The sequence below is a fragment of the Hippoglossus stenolepis genome, chromosome 14, assembly GCF_022539355.2.
Source record: "Hippoglossus stenolepis isolate QCI-W04-F060 chromosome 14, HSTE1.2, whole genome shotgun sequence".
NCBI lineage: Eukaryota > Metazoa > Chordata > Actinopteri > Pleuronectiformes > Pleuronectidae > Hippoglossus > Hippoglossus stenolepis.
In genome coordinates, this window is record NC_061496.1 from 20332015 (window position 1) to 20351518 (window position 19504).

The 19504-nt window shown below is 41.5% G+C and overlaps 1 protein-coding gene across 1 annotated transcript in view; it reads left to right on the forward strand.

The window, feature by feature from the left end:
- The window catches only part of dab1a (DAB adaptor protein 1a), a 208385-nt gene that overhangs the window by 13160 nt on the left and 175721 nt on the right, over positions 1–19504 (forward strand). Inside the window, exon 2 of the mRNA XM_035177355.2 lies at positions 10731–10786. The gene's annotated coding sequence lies outside the window, so the exon portion shown is untranslated. The remainder of the gene's footprint in view (positions 1–10730; positions 10787–19504) is intronic.

Genomic DNA, 19504 nt, shown 5'->3' on the forward strand with positions numbered 1-19504 from the left:
AGCATTTGCATGTAGAGATGTTAGGATGCTTTACTAATATGGACGGGTTGGCTCGCTTGGTCTGTGAAGCTTTCAAACACCTCTTACAGCCTGGCTATGCAGAACCAGTTAGCCTGACTATCACCTTTGTAAGCAAAATAATTATAATTTTTTTGTCTGCTCTGTCCACATGTTGTGGTTAATCCACAAACCATCTCATTTTGTCAGTGGTCAGTGGAATCGTCACTGCACACACGCACTACTACTCTCCTGTTGCACACTCAGAAATAAACTGTGATTCTTAAAGAGTCTGTAATACTTCAAAATAATGTGTAGTCCAGTTTGAATGAACTGTACAACACTAATACATTTCTTTTTTAACATATCATTTAGCTGACTCTTTTATCCAAAGCGACTTCGAATAACTCCATTTAACCATGAGGGTACAAACCCAGAACAGCAAGAATCATGTAAATATATTATCTTAATAAAAGCCAAACCACAAAGTGTAAATTAATACAAATGAATATTTAGGTACTGTCATTTGTTAACGAACAAACACTGTATAGTGTAAAGTGTCTCAAAAATTGCCTTGAACGCATTGCTGGGAGGGGCTGGCTGAGACACGCCCCATCTACCTACCGATTTTCAACAGAGAAGTGTGAGGTGGACTGCTTCACGGCTTTAGAGTTTCCTGACAGTCAAGACCACGTTCATAAAGAGCCATTTGAACCGCTGTCACAGACGGCCAATGCGGAGACAGCCGGGCCTAAACCTTGTCTGAGAAGCATGGTGGTCCCGATCCGTTTGAACCGCCAGCGCAGGCGGCTGTCTCAGCCAGCTGTTTAAATGGTGTGTGTGTCAGACAGCCGATGGGCAGGAGAGGATGTGGAACGTCTCTGAATGGCAGACGATGTGGTGGTTTAGGATCTTATTTTCAAAATGGCCCCAGCTTTCCAGGTTCTCTCTCACGGGGTGGTGGTTTGATTAAAAGCTTTTCAAATATAAGTAAATGTCATGACATACAGAAATCCCAAGTGGTTGACTCTACTGAACCATTGTTTTATCATTTTATTGTTTGAAACACTAGCTGACGTTATGAGCCATGTTCAACCCATGAATGTAGTTCTATTTTTTCTTTAAAAATATGGTTATAAATGTGATTTTAAATAATTTAATTCTTTGTTTCATCAAAGAACAGTCGTATAATTTAGTTTACAGCTCAAAAACGTATATCTGTGCATCACTTTAAGAAAATGAGGACTTGAACTGTCCCTTTACTTATGAGCTCCAGGTTTTCCGAGAAATCCCACCTCTGATTTGATAGGTTCAGTTGTGTAACATTGTTCTCGTCGAGCAAAGCAAGGTGCTTACAGATGGCTGCCATTTGTGTCTCACAAAAATATTCAACACCGTGGGTCAGTGAAGCTTCCAACCTATGTTACAGTCCTGGTAGAATTTAGAAGTGTGGACTGTCCATCTTTATGTTTAAAGCTAAAAATAACACAGGATTATCTCCAGCACATGGATCTTTGTAGAAAGTGAGCAAGGTTTAGAGACATGGGCAAAAGATTATGTGTCCAGCTCCAACTTTGCCTATTTATCTCTAAGCCACAGCTGAGCTTTAACTAGGACGCAGAAAAAAAATGGAGAGAGGTGTGAGAGAGCGCACACACACACACACACACACACACGTGCACGCACAGACGACAAACCTCCAAAAGCCAGACTCAGGATTTCTAACTGTTGTGCATTGATACTGTAGACCCATATGCAGCGTACTCACCATTGTTCACATTAGGAGGAAGTTGTTTGAGAGAGAGAGAGAGAGAGAGAGAAGAGAAGAGAGAGAGAAGAGGAGAGAGGAAGAAGAGGAGAGAGAAAGAAGAAGAGAGAGAGAGAGAGAGACTCTTCCCATCTTTGATGTGCTGTTTGTAGACTGCACTTTAACAGTATATAAAGATGGACAACTCATCTCCACTTCCTCCCACTATCCAGAAATTAAGTGAAAATATCACTCAGACAAACGCTGTCATCTTGCATCACCATCTTTGGAGCCGGAGACTGCTCAGTAGCAATCTCGGGATGAAGCTGCAGTATCAAGGTCCTGTTGATACACAGGCCAGTCGTTATTCTCAGCTGTCAATCATGACGTCCCGCCCCCTTTTTATAGCAGCAAATTACTAAACTAAACTGAATTGACCAGAATAATTTCAACTTGGGCATACATTAGTGTGAATAGAAGGACCTAGAATGATAGAAACCATATTTGAGAAAAAAATGTTTGACCTGTTTGACTTTTTAGTTTGGTCCATGTCCCCTCTGTTAACATGGAGGAGGCCGGGGTTATGTATCCTGCCCCCAGGCACCAGGTGGTGATTGAAACCCTTTGGGTTTGGGGAGCCGTCATGTCGTCCATCTTTATGTGCAGTCAATGGGACTGCACTGCCAGAGGAGACAGGACACTGGACCTGATATGCTCCTGTTCAGAAGAGTCAACCTCACCTTGTACATTTACATTTATACATGGTTAAACTCACTCACTGTGTATTTCTTATCAGTACTATTTATAGTATTTACTTTTTTTACTCACAACCTCCTCTTTCCTATGTGTGTTGTGCAATTGTAACAAAGCAGTTGCCCTTCAGGGATCATTCGAGTCTTTTCTAATTCTGATTTCCTTCTCTTTTTTTGTTAGTGTCTGACTCTCTCTCTCTCCCCCTCCCTCCCTCCCTCCCTCCCTCCCTCTCTCCCTCTCTCTCTCTCTCTCTCTCTCTCTGTGGTACGAGCGTGGCGAGGCCAGATGAGTTGCTATGTCAGACAGAATGCAGCAGTGAGGGAGGTGAAGCTTTATTTCTCCGTGAAAGGTGCATTTTTCTCTTGTCAACAGGCATGGCTGCATCAGCCTCTCCATGACTCCCCCCCCCGCACCCCCAATTCCCAATCTCCATCTTTGTTTTTACATTTCTCCTCCTTTCTATCTTCACCTCTCTCCCGCGCTCTCTCACTGCTTCCTATCTGGAGCTGTACAGAGGACAGATTGAGGGTATTATTTTTCTTCGACAGAGTTTTTCTGCCATGCGGTGATACTGAAGGTCCCATTCTGCTCCTGTGTCCAAGATAAATCAAAAACATTTTTCTTCAGCTGCAATCAATGCCGTAGCCCTTTCCTAACAGCTCTGCCTTCCCCTCTCTCTCTTACACATAGGCACACATGTACACACTTTTACTCACATACACACAGACGCACTGCTCCTCCTCTGTTTCTTCCTCGGGCGATGGTTCTCTCTTGAACGCTGACATCAGATAGCCTCCCTCCAGCAGTCCACTCCTCTGGGAGGGATTTGCATCTCATTTACATCTCGTTACAGTTTTAATAGAGGAAACTGTTCTCCATCCTGTGTGAAAATGATGAGGGGGTAAGAGGAAAGGTGAAGACGGCTGGGGAAAGTCAGTCTACTGGCGACTGTCTGCCTCCGAGCAGCTGTTACTGTATATCCCCTGTCTTTTATAACCCTGCAATTAAACATCAAATACCAATAAATCCACAAATCTGTCTTTATCCTTCAATTTTCTCAATAACGCATCAATTTAACACTTTTGTGTTTGTTTCTGAGGGGCTAGGGAAATGTTCTCAAGACACCAACTCTGACCCCCTGTAATTTTGTCTCATCAATGATATCACTACTATGTCATCATTAGTGACATCAGAAGATGACTTGGATGATGGGGAGATTTTAGACTGTAGATTTGTGAGTGTGTAAATGAAACCCACTGACTGGCACATTTTCAGTGGACAAAAAGTCACTTGTATTTACCTACTAATTCCACAAACGTCTTTCCTGTCCGTCTAAAAATATTACCAGTGCTCTGTAGCAGCAGCGGCGTAAATGATGTTGATCTTGACAACAGCACGTTCACGACAACGGCAACTGGGTTCTGAGTCGAGCCTCACTGAACTTTGAATAAACAGGTGAACAGCTCTTTGTGCAGCAGTGGTGGGGCGACCTCAGGGTTCTGTGGACTGAGTCCTGCAGCTGGTCTTTACTCAAGATTCTATCAGTCAGTTTTGCAGTTTCAGAAAGAACTAAAACCAGCATCACCACAGGCCAAGTAAAGAGCCTATTCCAAATGGGCAGGTTTAGAACAGGCACAGCACTGGTTATTGAAAAATTAAAACAAAGATTAAACCTTTTATAAACATTGGAGGTGATTGTTTTAAACTTATGAATTCAAAATCACAGTGACAGTTGTAATAACTAATTGATATTTGCAAAAATCCAGACTTTACATTTCAGTAAAAGATTATATTCAGTTACATTTGTTAATGGAGCCGATCATAGCCAGAACTCAACTCTGTAGACCAGGCAAGTTAAGTCGTATAGCACATTTCAACAACAAGGCAATTCAAAGAGCTTTACATGAAATATAAAAGGCATCATGATTCATCTTAAAAGCAACAAACAATACAAAAACATGCATTTAAAAAGAGTTACCTAGAAAATACAAAATGTATAAATGAAATCAGGGTGAAAGTAACAGTGCAGTGCAAGGAATTTTTGATTATTTTTTCTATTAATCTCCATTGAGAGATTCCTCAGACCTTGCTTTAAGTGACCGCAGTAGGGTTCGTGGTTGCTGAACCAAGGGACATTTTTTGGAATTGTAGAGTCACTCTCCTGTCATTTAAAAAGAGCCAATAGGCTGGTATTCACTGACATGGTAGTTCTTAGTATAGCTTCCTCTTCTCATACTCCACAAGCAAGTATACACATTCACATACAGTTAATAAGGCAGAAAATATGATTTGTTTATGTAAATTCACATCAATCAGTGTGTGACAATCCAGAGATAAACCGCGTCGTATCACACTGCTCTTCTTTTAATTACCTTATTGTGCTTTTTCTCCTCAGCAGCAAACTCCTGGAAGGAAGAGGCTTTTTCAATTAGGGACTGCTCCCCCCCATCTGAGCTCCGCACCCTGCCACACGCTTTGTTATTGTGTGTGTGTGTGTGTCTGTGTGTGTCTGTGTGTGCGCGCATGTGTGTGTGAATTATTTGGTAACCTTTCTAATTTCACACTTGTTAAGTTTCCATGTAAAAGGCAACATTTTAGAAAGAAACCCTCAGGATGGGTGAATGTCATTAGTGATTGTGTGCGAGTGTGTGTGTCCCTGTGTGTGTTTGTGTGTCGGGGGGGTTGATGGCACAAATAATATCACGGGCTGGTTGGACTCCTTTTAAACGCCTTTTTCCACACACACTTTGCAAACACACAGTCAAACGCACAAACAGAACGAATCTCCGTACTTTTGTGTACATTCCGCCGACAAAATGAGGTGATTAGCTATTTTCTATTGTTTGTGATCTTGGGCCTCCCCAGGCAGACTGTGCTGTGTGTGTTTCTGTGATGATGCTCTTTTTTATGTTTATTTCTCTCTCTCTTTCTCCCTTCCTTTCTAATTTATGTGTTGTTGTTGTTATTGGAGCCGGTGCTGATAGGCCCAGAGATGGCATTTAGCTAAAGAGCAGAGAGGCTGTTAGGTTCTCCATTCATCTAATCAATCTCACTAATGAAACCACTGTCCTCTCCACAGCCTCCATCTTCCCCTTCTTCTCTCGTCTTCTCTCTCTTCTGTCTTCCTGCCCCTTGCCCTCTCATCATTTGCTCTCCTTGTGCTTTTATCCCCTTTACTTTGTATCCCTTTACATCCCTGTGCCACCCACGTACCCATTCTCATTTTGTTTCCATCCTCACTTCTATCCTTCCATCCTCCCTTCCTTCGTGCAGCTGTCCTAGATTCACCACTGGTAGATTTTGTTCCCAGTGAAGCTCCTTATTCTGGTGTTTGCTTCCTCCATTTCAGCAAAACCAATGTCTCCTCCCCTCCCCCTACATAATAGATGGTGGATTGACCCAGTTAGGGTGAGAATGGGTATTTTACAGGGACTGTAAATGTGCCAAGGTGTGTGTTTGTGTATCTGTATCTTCAAATGTGCACATTACATTGGCCCCAACAGGTTGATCATAGCGTGCTAGGGATTTAAATTAGTAATTTCATCTGTTTTTGAAACTGGAATAGTGAGATGGTGTTGTAGGCACAATTTAAATTTCACATTCTCTTGTGCTCTGTAAAGATTCTTGTAATATTTGCAATAATTGATCAACTATTAAAACTGTGTAGGGAAAAATGCCATATAATTATCACAGTCTCTTAATTCTGATCATTATATGAGTATCTGAATATCTTCGTTTAGTGTTCACAATTTGTTTCCCATTCTACAGCCCAAATGATTAATCAATCAATACAGGGCTGATTAGTTGACCATGAAAGCTGTTGTTGAATGTGGACTCATGGTCTGCACATTATCTGACTTGACCCATGACATTAAATGTGGAGGGGTGAGGTGTGGTTCACACAGTTGTAATACAGCAACTAGCATTTTATCAAATACTAGATAGAGATTACATAAAAAACCTTAATACATTATAACATGTATAACATTACATTATTCCACCTCACTAGAAAACTGGACTCCAACTGCATACAAATACTTTCATGCAAATTATACAAGCGTTTCCTCTTCTAAACCCATTTTTCTAATATCGGGACACTTCTGACTGCATTGTTCATTCACCATTCTAACCATTGGTGATTCAACACAAAGCAGACTACAGTTGGTCTGGTTACCCATAGTTTAATGGTGCATGAACGTTTAGTATGGAGGTGAAACTATGAAGAAGTGCAAAGTTTGTGTTCATCCAGATGTAACAGACACCTGTGAGCCCTGGAAACAATGCAGCAGTAATACGACATAATGTTATTTGATCCCTTTCTTGGGTGTAGTTAAAGACATTTAGTTGTTCTTACCCAAATACACATCCAAGGTTGTGCATAGAGAGGTAGAGCAAAAAAAATGAGAAAGTGAGTAAAAGTGTGCATGAAGTCGCTCTTGAATGCTGTAAATCTAGAAAGAGAGAGGGAGAAAACCCCCCAGGGTCCCTTGTGTCTTTTCCTCTGTAATTCATTCTAAAATCTGTAATTATTCCAGTGTATATTTGCTACTACTGTGTGTGTGTGTGTGTGTGCGTGTGCGTGTGTAGGCTCGGGGTGTTGTGTGTTGGACAGAGACCCTACAGAAAACCTTTGTTGAGGAGACTTCCCTGCAGCAAGGTCGCTCCTGCCCTCCCTCCATCAGTAAATCTCTCTCACAATATCTGTACAACATTCATAGTTTTTATGTCCCTGCCTCTCTCGTGCACATGCACACACATGCACACACATGCACACACACACACAGACTTGCATGTACCAGACAAACATGCTACATGAATGAATTTTGTAGAGGCAGGTCCCTGGTGAGGCCACTGGCTGTAACTTCAGAATATAAAGTGGAGTGTATATCTGTCATGGCGAGTGTGATTATGAGAGTGTCTGAGAGCTGGAATGTGTGCAGCTGTGACTTTGTGGGTCTTCTGGGTAATGGCAGTGATTATTATGTATGGATACGCTGACTTTTGTTAGAGGACAAAACCTGTCCCTTATAGGGCATTGAATATACACACACAAACACGTAAGCTCATACATTTAAAAGCTGCATTCACTGTGTTATGTATGTTGCCCCTGTATTATGTACGTATACAGCAGTATATAAACACACCAACATTTTTCATTCTCAGTAGCAAATACACAGAGGGACATTTTGTCCTTCTAATGCTTTGATGTACACCCAAGTGCGGCTCTGTGTGTGTGTGTGTGTGTGTGTGTGTGTGTGTGTGTGTGTGTGTGTGTGTGTGTGTGTGTGTGTGTGTGTGTGTGTGTGTGTGTGTGTGTGTGTGTGTGTGTGTGTGTGTGTGCGTAAACTGCAGGACAGTGATACCATGGTTCCCCTGCTCTCCCACTGTGAAAAGAGGAGCCTCACATGATTTTACCTTTGAGTCCATAATACAGACACACTGTTTTATGCTCACACACTTTGTCTTGCACACACACCCCTCAGTTGGATGAACATCAATCACGGCTCCAGCTTCACCTGTCATTGTCTTTGTTGTCGCTTATACAAACATCCTCCTTCTGGTCAATGGAATAAAGACCCCAATCCCGATTTACATTCACAGCACATAGTACATTTTTGCTCCCGTACACACTCTCGCCCTCTGGGGAGGAAGAAAACTTAACAGCAGTGTTTCAGTGAAAACCATGGAGGAATGGAGGACAGTGCTGTTACCCTCTTGCAACTGCATGAAAAAAGAAGTAGTGAAATAGAGAAAAAGATATATGTTCTTTGTGGGGAAGTTAGTTGATTTGTGATGTGATGAAAAGAGCAGGGAAAGAATGGAGAGACGTAGAAAGAAGGAATGTGAAATTGGGACAATCAAGTCAGAGGGAGGGACATGTGAGGGGTGTGAGGATATACATATATTTGTGTGTGTGTGTGTGTGTGTGTGTGTGTGTGTGTGTGTGTGTGTGTGTGTGTGTGTGTGTGTGTGTGTGTGTGTGTGTGTGTGTGTGTGTGTGTGTGTGTGTGTGTGTGTGAGAGATGAGCCTGCATAAACATGCACAGAGCTGAATGTGGATCAGGGACAATAAAACCTCCATTAAAGATTTATTCTGGAGAGACGGAAGAAGGGAGGGCCGGATGATAGAGAGTGGAAGACGGGAGGTGAGAGGAGGGAAATGGGAGGGGGGAGAGAGGGTTTGTGTCACAGAGTGGATTATACCAAAGACACCTCTCCACCCATCACACACACACACACATACACACACACACACACACACCACACAAACGTGGCTGCTCAGACTGCATTTAAATAGCTCTGTCACCTCCAGCTATAATATCAGACAATGGTTCTTTGAGCAGACCCTCGTCTTCAGAAGTGTCTTTCGTGCTTCCTGACAAGCTCAAGCGAGAGCTAACTGGCTAGCTGGGCACAATTATAGATCCCATCTGTGTAGTCACAGTGCTACGGCAAACCTCGGCCCAGCGAGCCCGAGGCCTACTCTGTCAAAATGTCACCTGATCGGGCTGCGCTCCAGGCGAGACACCCAGGCACTTTTCAGTTAATATCTACAAAAGGACTGCGGGTACAAGAGGAGGGGGGAGGGGGTAGAAAATGAAATGACATGGGGAAAATATAATCTAATTCACCGCCCCCCCCTCCTCCAATGAAGTGTGCTGTCAACTTTATCTCAGAGCTCCAACCCCATACCCACTCCTGCATTCATCTAGTTTGAGGTGATTGAGATTCAGAGTTGATGCTGATGACATTTGAGCAGGTACTTTACTGTTCCACTCACGATTGACTGACTGACCGACTTACGCAAGGGGCGGGGAGCTGCTAAATGCATGGAGAAAAGGGAGGAGGAGGAGGAGGTGATGGATGGCAAGAAGATGTGGCTGGAAATGGAAAATGAGGAAGAGGGAAAGAAAAAGAGACTAAGAGGGTTGGAGGGGGTTGCAAAGCTGGAAGAAAAGCTCAATCAGGATTGCAGATATGGGGGAAAAGGGGAGTCAAATGTATGGCGATGGAAAGTGATGAGGCAAGAGGTGGGGACAAAAGGCACTAGAGAGGCATTTTGTGGTGGTGGAGGAGGAAGCTGGAGATATAAGAAGGCGTAAAAAGGGCACTAAAAGGGCACTTGGACAGTAGAGGGCAGGGAGTCTCAGGAGTGGGACATTTACTCTCAAACCAATGAGCTATCAGAGGACTGCATTTTAATAAAGGAGAGCAACAGAATCAATAGGAAAATCCCCATGTTGGCTGTCAGGATTAGTGTGTCCATAATGTGTGTGTATGTGCGTGTGGGTGTGTGTATGGGAATGTGATTATCAGTGTGTTTGAGAACACTGTGACAAGGATAATTATGTTTGATTACTAAAGACCCCAGCGAGGGTTTGCATTATCAGCCACTGTGCTCCTTTGGTATTTTCCTAAGCCTTGATGTGAGCTGCCATCGCTCTGTGTGTATTTTGATAGCCCTGTCTTATTCCTCCTCTGTTTGACTCGTTAAACAGGAAGTTTTGCATAGTAAATACAACATTTGTATCAGTGTCTTTTATTGAGAGAAGATTTTTACTGGCTCAGACACTCCATCGGGGTGAAGCCAAGTTGAGACTACTTCAGTCACTAACAGAGAAAATGCACATGCTGCTGAAATGAATATGCAAATCTGTGTACCGGTCCCATACCATTTTTAAAACAGTATATTGGTTTCACCCAGGTAAAACTGCTTTACCGCCACCTTCTGAACGGGAGTGTGGAGCACAAAAAACAAACATTGAGGCAATATTGGCTTAGACAATTTGCAATGTGACACGAACGTACATTTTATTGTTGTTTTGGTCGCATCTGTACGCAATATTTTTTTTGTTTTTCCTGCTCAGCTCGCTCTCATTGGCTTTTGCGGGTTTCTGGAGGAGCTTAATCGTAAATATCAATTTTTTTTATTATTTATGATTCAAGATCAGGGAGCCTCCAAGTCAATCGGTAGTGTTAAGATTATCTTGTAAACCCCCAATCGTTTCGATTATGCTCAAGTGTGTAGCAGCCTTAAAATGTCAGCAATTTGGCAATACTTAATTCTGGAAAGTCCCTCAAGTATGAGGGCCATTTATACCATATGCAACATTTCAGTTTCAAGGGGTGGCTTCATTCCTAGATTGATTTATTCATCTTCTTCTTCTCTCATAACTCAAACGAGATAATAAAAGGTTGACATTCATTCTCTGTATGTTTTTGTTTTTCAAAGGCTTTAACCTGAGTCAGGCCAAACAGCAATGACAGCAATCACCACTTCCATACAAGGTTAGTAGCATCAAACTGTTAAAATATAAATAATATATAAAGATATAATATAATATAAACATATATATTATATGTTGTATATGTTTTGTTTGTTTTGGTTTAAATGCACTGGTATCGGATGGGTAGTCTGTATTGGCCAACACTCAAGTCCAGGTATCATAATTGGTATTGTGAATAGTCCTTATAGACCTGATAGTACCAGGACATCTCTAGTCACTAATAAATATAAATTAACTCAATTTATATACTATAAACCACTATAAATTATAGTGGACATTTACAATGTGTACAAACACAGTGATATATGCAGCTAAAAAGCAGTGGTTAAAAAAGCTTTGAATAGTGTATAACAGAAATGATGCAAAGACAAGAGAAAGACATCAAAATTGAGAAAAGCACATGTAAAAAGATAAAACGTACGCATCACACTATAGTGTTAATCTATAAATGGCAGTTTTTAAAAGATGCTATGGATTCTTCTGTCTTTTATGCGATCGTACACAGTTCCTATCTGTTGATTGTGACCTGTAAAGCTTTAGACTTTTGCTTGAAATACTGTCTGATAAAATCTTGAAAATATAATCAGAGTTTGAGATTGAGCAAATGGAGAGGAACTGAGGTTTGGCTTCTGTGAGTTTGACTATCAAAACCAATAAGAATCCACACTTATGGCTGTCTGGGCCATTTAGGAAAAGATATTATTAAAAAAATAGTTTTATTTTTGAGTTTTTGGTACCAAATTGTATAAACAAGAGGCTCAAAACAGAGACAACTGTGGAAAAACTGGCAAAGGGTTAATGTTTGTGGTAAACAACTGTGTGTAGTAAATGTCATTATTGTTTCCCCTTGAATGTTAAGATCTGTGTTTTCTGGTTAATAACAGTTTGATGCCATTGTGCGATTATATCCGGTGCCTCATTTATAAAACATTGCACTGGACTCTTACTAAAAGCCTGCTCGCACACAAAAGCCAGAAATGGGGAGCATTAAAAAGTAAGCAGATTTCTGAAATTGTGCACATGCACGCCTGCAGATAACGGTCCAGATATCTTACAATCATTTTTCTTTTCCAGACATTTCACATCTCACTCAAAAATACAGACAAAGGTTAATAAACTTTATTACTTTAATTTAAGTGAATAAAGATTCTTTCCTGACAGTGTTTATACTTAAACTCTAATTCTATCACTGCATCTCAGAATGACCCAAGGAGACTGTGTGATGATGAATGGAAATAAAAAGTACCTTGTGATGTAAAGAAACATTATCCACACCTCTGCTTTGGCAGTAACAGACATTACTTAACTTTTTTATTTGCTTCACATATTGATTACAGTTTGTTTACCAGTTGGTAAGAAAATCCTCATTTAAAATCTACCTTAAGCTTGACTTTAATTATCAGAATGGATCTTTTATTTTAGTCATGTCATCATAATATTTACGTTTCCCAAGTTGAATATCATTAATGGCTGTCAGAATAGCCAGATTGACTTGCAGGTATTGCATTTCTTCTCAAAGCCTTTACTCATGGTTCGGACAATGTTGTTTGTAACACCTCAGCCTCTTCTACATGAAGGAGCTCATAGCCAGATAGGAAAACCCTGGAATGACAGAGCCAGGTGATAAAAAATCATCAACAAATGTAACATTGATATATCCTGGATGTGTTAAAGTTGCTTCATAGTACAAGTGGAGCACCATACTGAATGAAATCTGTGTCAGTTTTTATGTTTTAAAACTGAAAGGTGCTTATTGAAGAGTAACGTCTCTCCACAGCCCAATCTCAAATACAACTGACTTATAAGACTTATAAAGTGAATCTGTAATGTGTGATATTGAGAAAATGAAATGAGTGAGATGCATTACTATTTACTTTTTACATTCTGGCTTTATTTCACCACATCATCTTTTGCATTGTCAATTTCTCCTGTCTCCAAAATGTTTGTTTGCATAGGTCAGAGTTTCTGTACAGTTGCGCATATTCTCCCGTTTAATTTGTTTTTGTTGATTCCAACTTTTGTGTGGGAAGTGGCATACTGTGTCTGTACGTGTGTCTGTGTGTGTGTGTGTGTGTGTGTGTGTGTGTGTGTGTGTGTGTGTGTGTGTGTGTGTGTGTGTGTGTGTGTGTGTGTGTGTGTGTGTGTGTGTGTGTGTGTGTGTGTGTGTGTTAGACTGACGTCTTTACAGCTCTATCGGGACAAGGCCATTGTTGCCTGTGGTTTGTGCGTTATAAAGACTGTAGGAATCTGTCTCCCTCTTTCACACACTAACACACGCATGCAGTCACACGATGTTAACTGTCCAGGTCTTCATGCGTCACTTTCAGCTGGTTCTGTGTCTGCTTTGCCCTTTTTGCCCCACTCCATTCCTCCATCTATACACACATTCACACGCACACACATTTATCATTTCAGGATTTCTCTGCAGTCAGGGAGTCGACTCACGTAGCCCCAACATATCCACAAATAGATATCTCTAGTCTTATCATGCACTGCATTGGAGTATTGTGCTGTAGTACACACACACACACACACACACACACACGCACAGAAACTTATTGTATATTGGCAATAGTAAAAATAGTTTTGAACAATCCCCAGTGATTCCACAGAAACAACTTAAGAAATAATTTTAATAATGATTTCTTCTAAGATTTTATATTTAATATTGTACTCTAAGCTTGGTTTTGGATGTTTTATCAAAAATTATTGAATATCATCTTAAGATTAGAAAAGCTGGTCTATCGGCTGGTGGTCTATATGTTCTATGTTATAGTTCACTGTTCAGATATACTTTTTCTATACTTTTTTAAAATTCCTGGTTAAAATTATATTCTAATCTTTTTGCCTGACCTCCAGCCTGGACTGTACAGCCTGAAGCTGAATGATCTAGAAGGGAAACCTGATAATTGTTATATTGTCCTTACACATGAGTCCCAAGTCAGCATTAGATATTTAGTAATTGTTGTTCTGTTTTGTTGGAGCTGTACGCACATCTCCACCAGCCATAAATGAAAGCTGAGGTAGAGCTGGATCACAGGCTTTGAGGAAGGTAGTTACTTAGGAAACACTGCATTGAGATGACAGCACAGGACCGGAGCTGTCTGTGGTGCTGAAACTCACAGGCTGTTTTGTTGCACTTGTGTTTGTGTGAGAGAGATGCAGCGGCACTGAGAGCAGCATACTAAATACTGTAGGATATCTGGTGGTGATGAATAAATATCCACTGTTGCCCTGATGCTGTGTGAAGCCTGATCTGGGTTATCATGTTTTCTATTCTGCAGCTCTTTTGTTGTGCATTTTCAAAGAGTGACTTTGAACTGCCTCCTCCCAATGTGTCCTCCTACTGGCAGACCTCAGGTCAGGCCTGCTGTTCATTTCAGATTGGAGACAGCTTTAGCTTTTACACTGTTATGCAGCTCAGTCCTGCTGCGCCACTTTATCATAAGTACCTCACAGTGTCCTTCTGCCTCTGGTCTTCCATGTATTCCTCCTCTGCCAGCCAGTCCTTACCTCTGCTTGTCTTCTGGTCCACACTGTCTCCCTGTCCCACACAGTTTGAACACCCACCTCACTCTGCAGTATTCATCTCTCTGTCTCCCCTTTTGTCTTTTCTGTGACTAGAAGCATCTGTTACAAGAGATTTCATCTTAACCACTATAACTGAGTCGTAGTGAAAAGAAGTGGACTGTCGATTCTCCAGTCCCTCACTTCAGTGTTCGGTCTGTCCTCTCCCTGTGTGGATTGGGTGGGACAGATGAATGTGATGCCCTGAGTGCAGCGTGTCAGCAGCTGTCTGTGTGAAGTGTGCGAGCGTATGACTTGTCGTATGTGTGGGTCTTATCTTAGTTATTAGTTTATCTCCATGACTATCCGGGTTTCACAGCTCTACTGCCTCTGTTTCTATTACCCCTCCGCATATTAATCATCTACCCCCTGTTCAGCAGCTCTATATCTGACTAAAGTTCACAGATAGTCTAAAGGCCACAGATAAGATGCTCTTGTCTCCCTTCACACTAATTGAATTGACATGAGTTGTTCTGCATCAAAATCAGTCTCAGCCCCTTGTGACATTTATTTATTTTTTTCCACTATGATCGACAGGAAGAGTAATTTTATGTGTGTGTGTCACATTGGGTACCGTTAATGTTTAGTGGGTGAGCCCTCCTGAGCAGTGAAATCGGCTTATTTCCAACAGCCTCTAAAAACACCTCAGAGGTGCCTTAATGAAAGAGCAGCAAAGGAGGATGAACACTCCTCTAATCCTAATTTGTGTCTACTGGTGCTGCCCTCCACCCTCCACCCCCACCCGCCCCGAGTCTCAGTCTCTTATTTCCTGTCTGAATTGGTCATTTATCACATTCATTTGAACAACACTGAGGAAATCCAAACGTTTTACTTGCACCTGGACCAGTGGTTTGGAAATGTTAATGGTTTATTCTTCATACATCTTTTCCTGTTAAATGACTAATGTAAGCTGTGTTTCTGGCACTGTGCCCCAGTATTTTGGCTCGGGTATTAAACTGTATTTGGTGACATTAGACTGAGGTATTTTTTTTTTGCTTTTGCCCGAGGGTACATTCAGGTTGATTTTTGCTCAATGCCAGACTGATACCATTTGTTCTGTCCTTACTTCCTGCACTAGGAGTTTACTCATTTATGAAAACACAGATAAATGGCATGTGCTTTCAGGAATTTAAAAGGATAAAGAAATGGCGGATGTTTAAGAGGAGAGAGAAAGGGAGAGAGAGAAAAGGAGAGGGAGAGAGATGCAATATGAAGACAAAACTGTGGGGGTTGAGCCATGGTGTTGCACTGTGAGCTTTGGGACAGGCTTATATTTAATGGCTGGACTGGGGCTAAATGAGCTGAATTAATAGGGTCTGCTCTGAACACTTACATGCCTGCTAAACATACATCTGTGTCCATGTGTGTGGGTGTATACGTGTGTGTGCGTGCCGTTATTAATTGGGTCATCTTTCAACCATTTCATGCTCCCTAAACCTACACTGAGTGGATGTGGGTTTGTAGGCTACGCTTTTTTTGTGTCGTGTACGTACAATTGTTTCACAATTTTCATGAATGTTTCTTTATGGTAAATTCTTGATTATTTTAGTGTTGGTTGCAAATTGATATTCCTATTGATATACTTTTTACATCGTAATAATTCATTTTTTATGTTCTTTATTAATTATCAAGGATTTTTTTGTTCACACTTATCAGACATTTTGCAGACATATGCAGAATATCAAACATGCTTCGCACATTTGTCCCTGGGTGATAGTGTGTGTGTGTGCAATAGTGAATGTTGGCTTTGAATTAAAGGGTCATTCCCCACTGTGTTCATGAATCAGTCTGATGCAGGATCACTACAAACCAAATCTGCTCCACATCCCCCATCGCCCTCGTTCGTTTCTCTGCTCCGGCTCATTAACCCCCCAGTTTTCCCATCTAACATCTCTTCCCTTATCCACAAACTGGTATCAGCACACATCTTTCATCTGTCATCCAGGATTCTTCTTCCCTTCCCCCTGCTCTGTAGTGAATTGGTTCAGTCCAAGTCGGCCTCAGCAGGGGACTGACTCCCCACAAACAAGGCCAATCATTCTGACATGAAAGGGTGCAGGCTGGAAGGAACAAAGAGTGGTTGGTGTGTGTGCATGCATGTACGTGTAAATACAATATGGGTTAGTAAAGTGTATCAGCATGTAGACACCACATGCGCTTGCTTGCTCGAGTCTCAGTGGGCTTGCTTCAGAGGAAGGTAGCTACTGTTTATTTAACATGCCTCAAGTTTAACACGTGGAAATCCATGACGCTCTTAATTTTCTTTGGTCTAGCCGGGCCACCTCAGGAATGTTGTGTGTTTATGTCAGAGAAAGGGAGAAAGACCCAGAGACAGGAAGATCAAACAGAGATTTGTCACAAAGGAGGATCAGTGTGAGTTAGAGAGACTCGCAAGAGGAACTGTGGCTCTTTTGTCTCCGTTTCTATCTGTCTCCTGCTCTCTGGGGCTCTGTCTATCTTTTCCTCCTCCTTTCTATCCGTTTCTTACTCAGATGGCATTGCCTCTAGTGTCAGGATTGGACGGGATGTTTTCAGACAGATTATCTAGACAGTGCGAGGACCATGTTCACACAGAGGGTCATCCAGACTGTCTTGTTCTATCCACGGGCAAAACACAAACGGAACAACTGTGACTCACTTTGTCTCTCAGTAGGAAATCCTCCTGATAATAACTTAACTCAGGCCTCCATCCTGCACCTGAATGCACAGGAAACTGTAAAAAATACCACTGCCGGGTCGTGGGTAGCTCATAGGAAGTTTATCCTCACAGACACACACACACACACACAGACACACACACACACACACACACACACACACACACACACACACACACACACATGCCCACACAACACGTGTTGTGCAGGATATCGTACAAGTGTTTCCTCAGCAATATATTATCTGATTAGGCTGAATTAATGAGACCCAGTGGAATGGTAAAACTCCTCTTTTACATCCTTCCTTCTCGTTATCTCACCATCCCTTCATCCTGCACCTCTTCCTTTCACACTTTCTTCACCCTACAGCTCCATGCACCCCCTTTTCTCTGTGTGTTCCTCCCCCTCCTCCCTCCTTGCCAATCATTACCCGTCTGCTTGTCTCTTGCACTCAAGCTGGATAAGAAATCGGTGGTGGAAAACAGCTTTATTGTCAATATTTGACATCTGTCATTCTTTGACCATCTCACTTCTGTAATTGACATCAAGATGCCAAACTGATGCCATCTTGTTGACACACATACAGGCGCAGATTGTACACACACGAGTGCAAAAGTACCCAAAATAATTTCCTGAGTGACGGTTCACACGGAGCAGCCAGTACGCTATATTTAATCTCCGTACATGCAGTATAATGTGTGATTAAATTCTGCTTGATATGTGTGCAAGTGAGGAGAAAGCTTTACAGCTGCCTGTCTCTCAATGTGAGGTGCCATGAAAACACGAGGCGGGAGATTCCCTTATCCATCCCACTGTCTGCTTTACTTATTAAATACACTCTGAATGTAGGCCTCTCCTCCCGCAGACAGCACGGTGTGATGTGTGCGTGGGAATACTTTGTGAATGGCGAGTCTCCTGTGATACAGGAGATGTTTATTCCTATTCTGCGATGCAAAATATCCTGCACTTCATTATGAATGACAGAATTTGAGAGAGTGAGTGAGAGCAAGAGCATGTGTCATATTTCTGTGACGTAGATACAGTATCTGTCATTGGCTCAGTTTAACAAATCCAGTCACTAAGATCACAAATCAAAGGGCAAAGTGCTTGGTCATTTACAATGAAAGTGAGGAGGAATCCAAGAGCATCTTCTAGTTTCATCCTCATTTTGTGCAAAAGGGTCAGTGAAGTGAATCATTTTCATACCATGCTGTAAAAAGTCCTCTAAATTAAACAATCATTTGTGATTTGACTTATAGGAGTGGGCTGGCACATACGACCTTCATTGTCATGGTTACAGAACATGTAGTTCAGTTTAAGATAAGGTCTCGCTATCGTCCTCATTAGGCAAGAGGTCATCTGTTGTCATGGTTACTATAATAACCTTGTGGTCAAAGTGGAACAGCCATAGATAAAAGAAACATAGATGACAATGTTTTAAACTGGAAATGAAGAGTGGTCTTCTTATTTAATTTCAGTGTGTTGTCAACCCATCCATTCACCTTAACCTTGCTACAACCTCACATAACTTCCTCCTATGTTACCATAGAGGTCTTCTAACAATAAAACATAACCATCTTATCTGCTGGCTCGTGATCCATAAGGTTGTTTCTTTCAAGGGAGAAATGTCTTGAATAAACATACTGGTGGGCACCATCCATGACTTTTTAACTCAGAACAAACTGCATACTGGGTTTCTCCCACTGAAAATAGCACCAAACCCCATTCAAAAATCTGGCTGTTCAATAAAGTATTGCTATGTGGAAGAAAAAAAGACACAAATCTAATTTGATTGGCAAGATTCTCCGTTGGCTACAGGCTTGTCTGCATGTCTGTATCGCTGTGTTTGTTTTCTCACATATATCTTTGTAAAGTCAGAAAAATGTCCTAGTCTTTCACTTCAAGAAGAGTGTTAAAATTTTAATTACAGTTGACGTGAGAAGAGGGATCAGTTGGAGAAAATCAAATGAGGGAGAGCATTACACAAGCATGGCTTTGTGGATGAGAGGATACTCAAAATATTCAAATATCACCGGGAAGATATTGGAATTTGACACATGATGTCTATTTCATGATCTAGGTACAGTTCACACATTACACAAGTTCATGTACAGTGAATGCATTTGATTAATGTGAACTTGTTAATGTTTTAATGTGGAGTTATGATCCTTTGCTTGGAATCTATCACATCTTATAACAGTCACAGGAAGATGTGACAGAGAAAAAACATCAAATTGGTCTTTATTTTGTAAGCTAGCTGCAGCCGGCAGCACTTTCCCCCTTTTTCTCTGTCCTCTCTGTCTTTTTGTCCGTTCTGATAAAAGGGTGGTGGCTGATTCCTCTGGAGTTTTGATTAATAGCATCACATTTAATTCAAGGAGCCAGGTAGTGATAGAAAAAGAGGGAGAGAGAAATGGACAGAGAACAAAAGATAAAAGGAAGTGAGAAAAGAGTGGGGAAAGAGGGATGGCAAGAGACACTCAATGCCTTTGTAT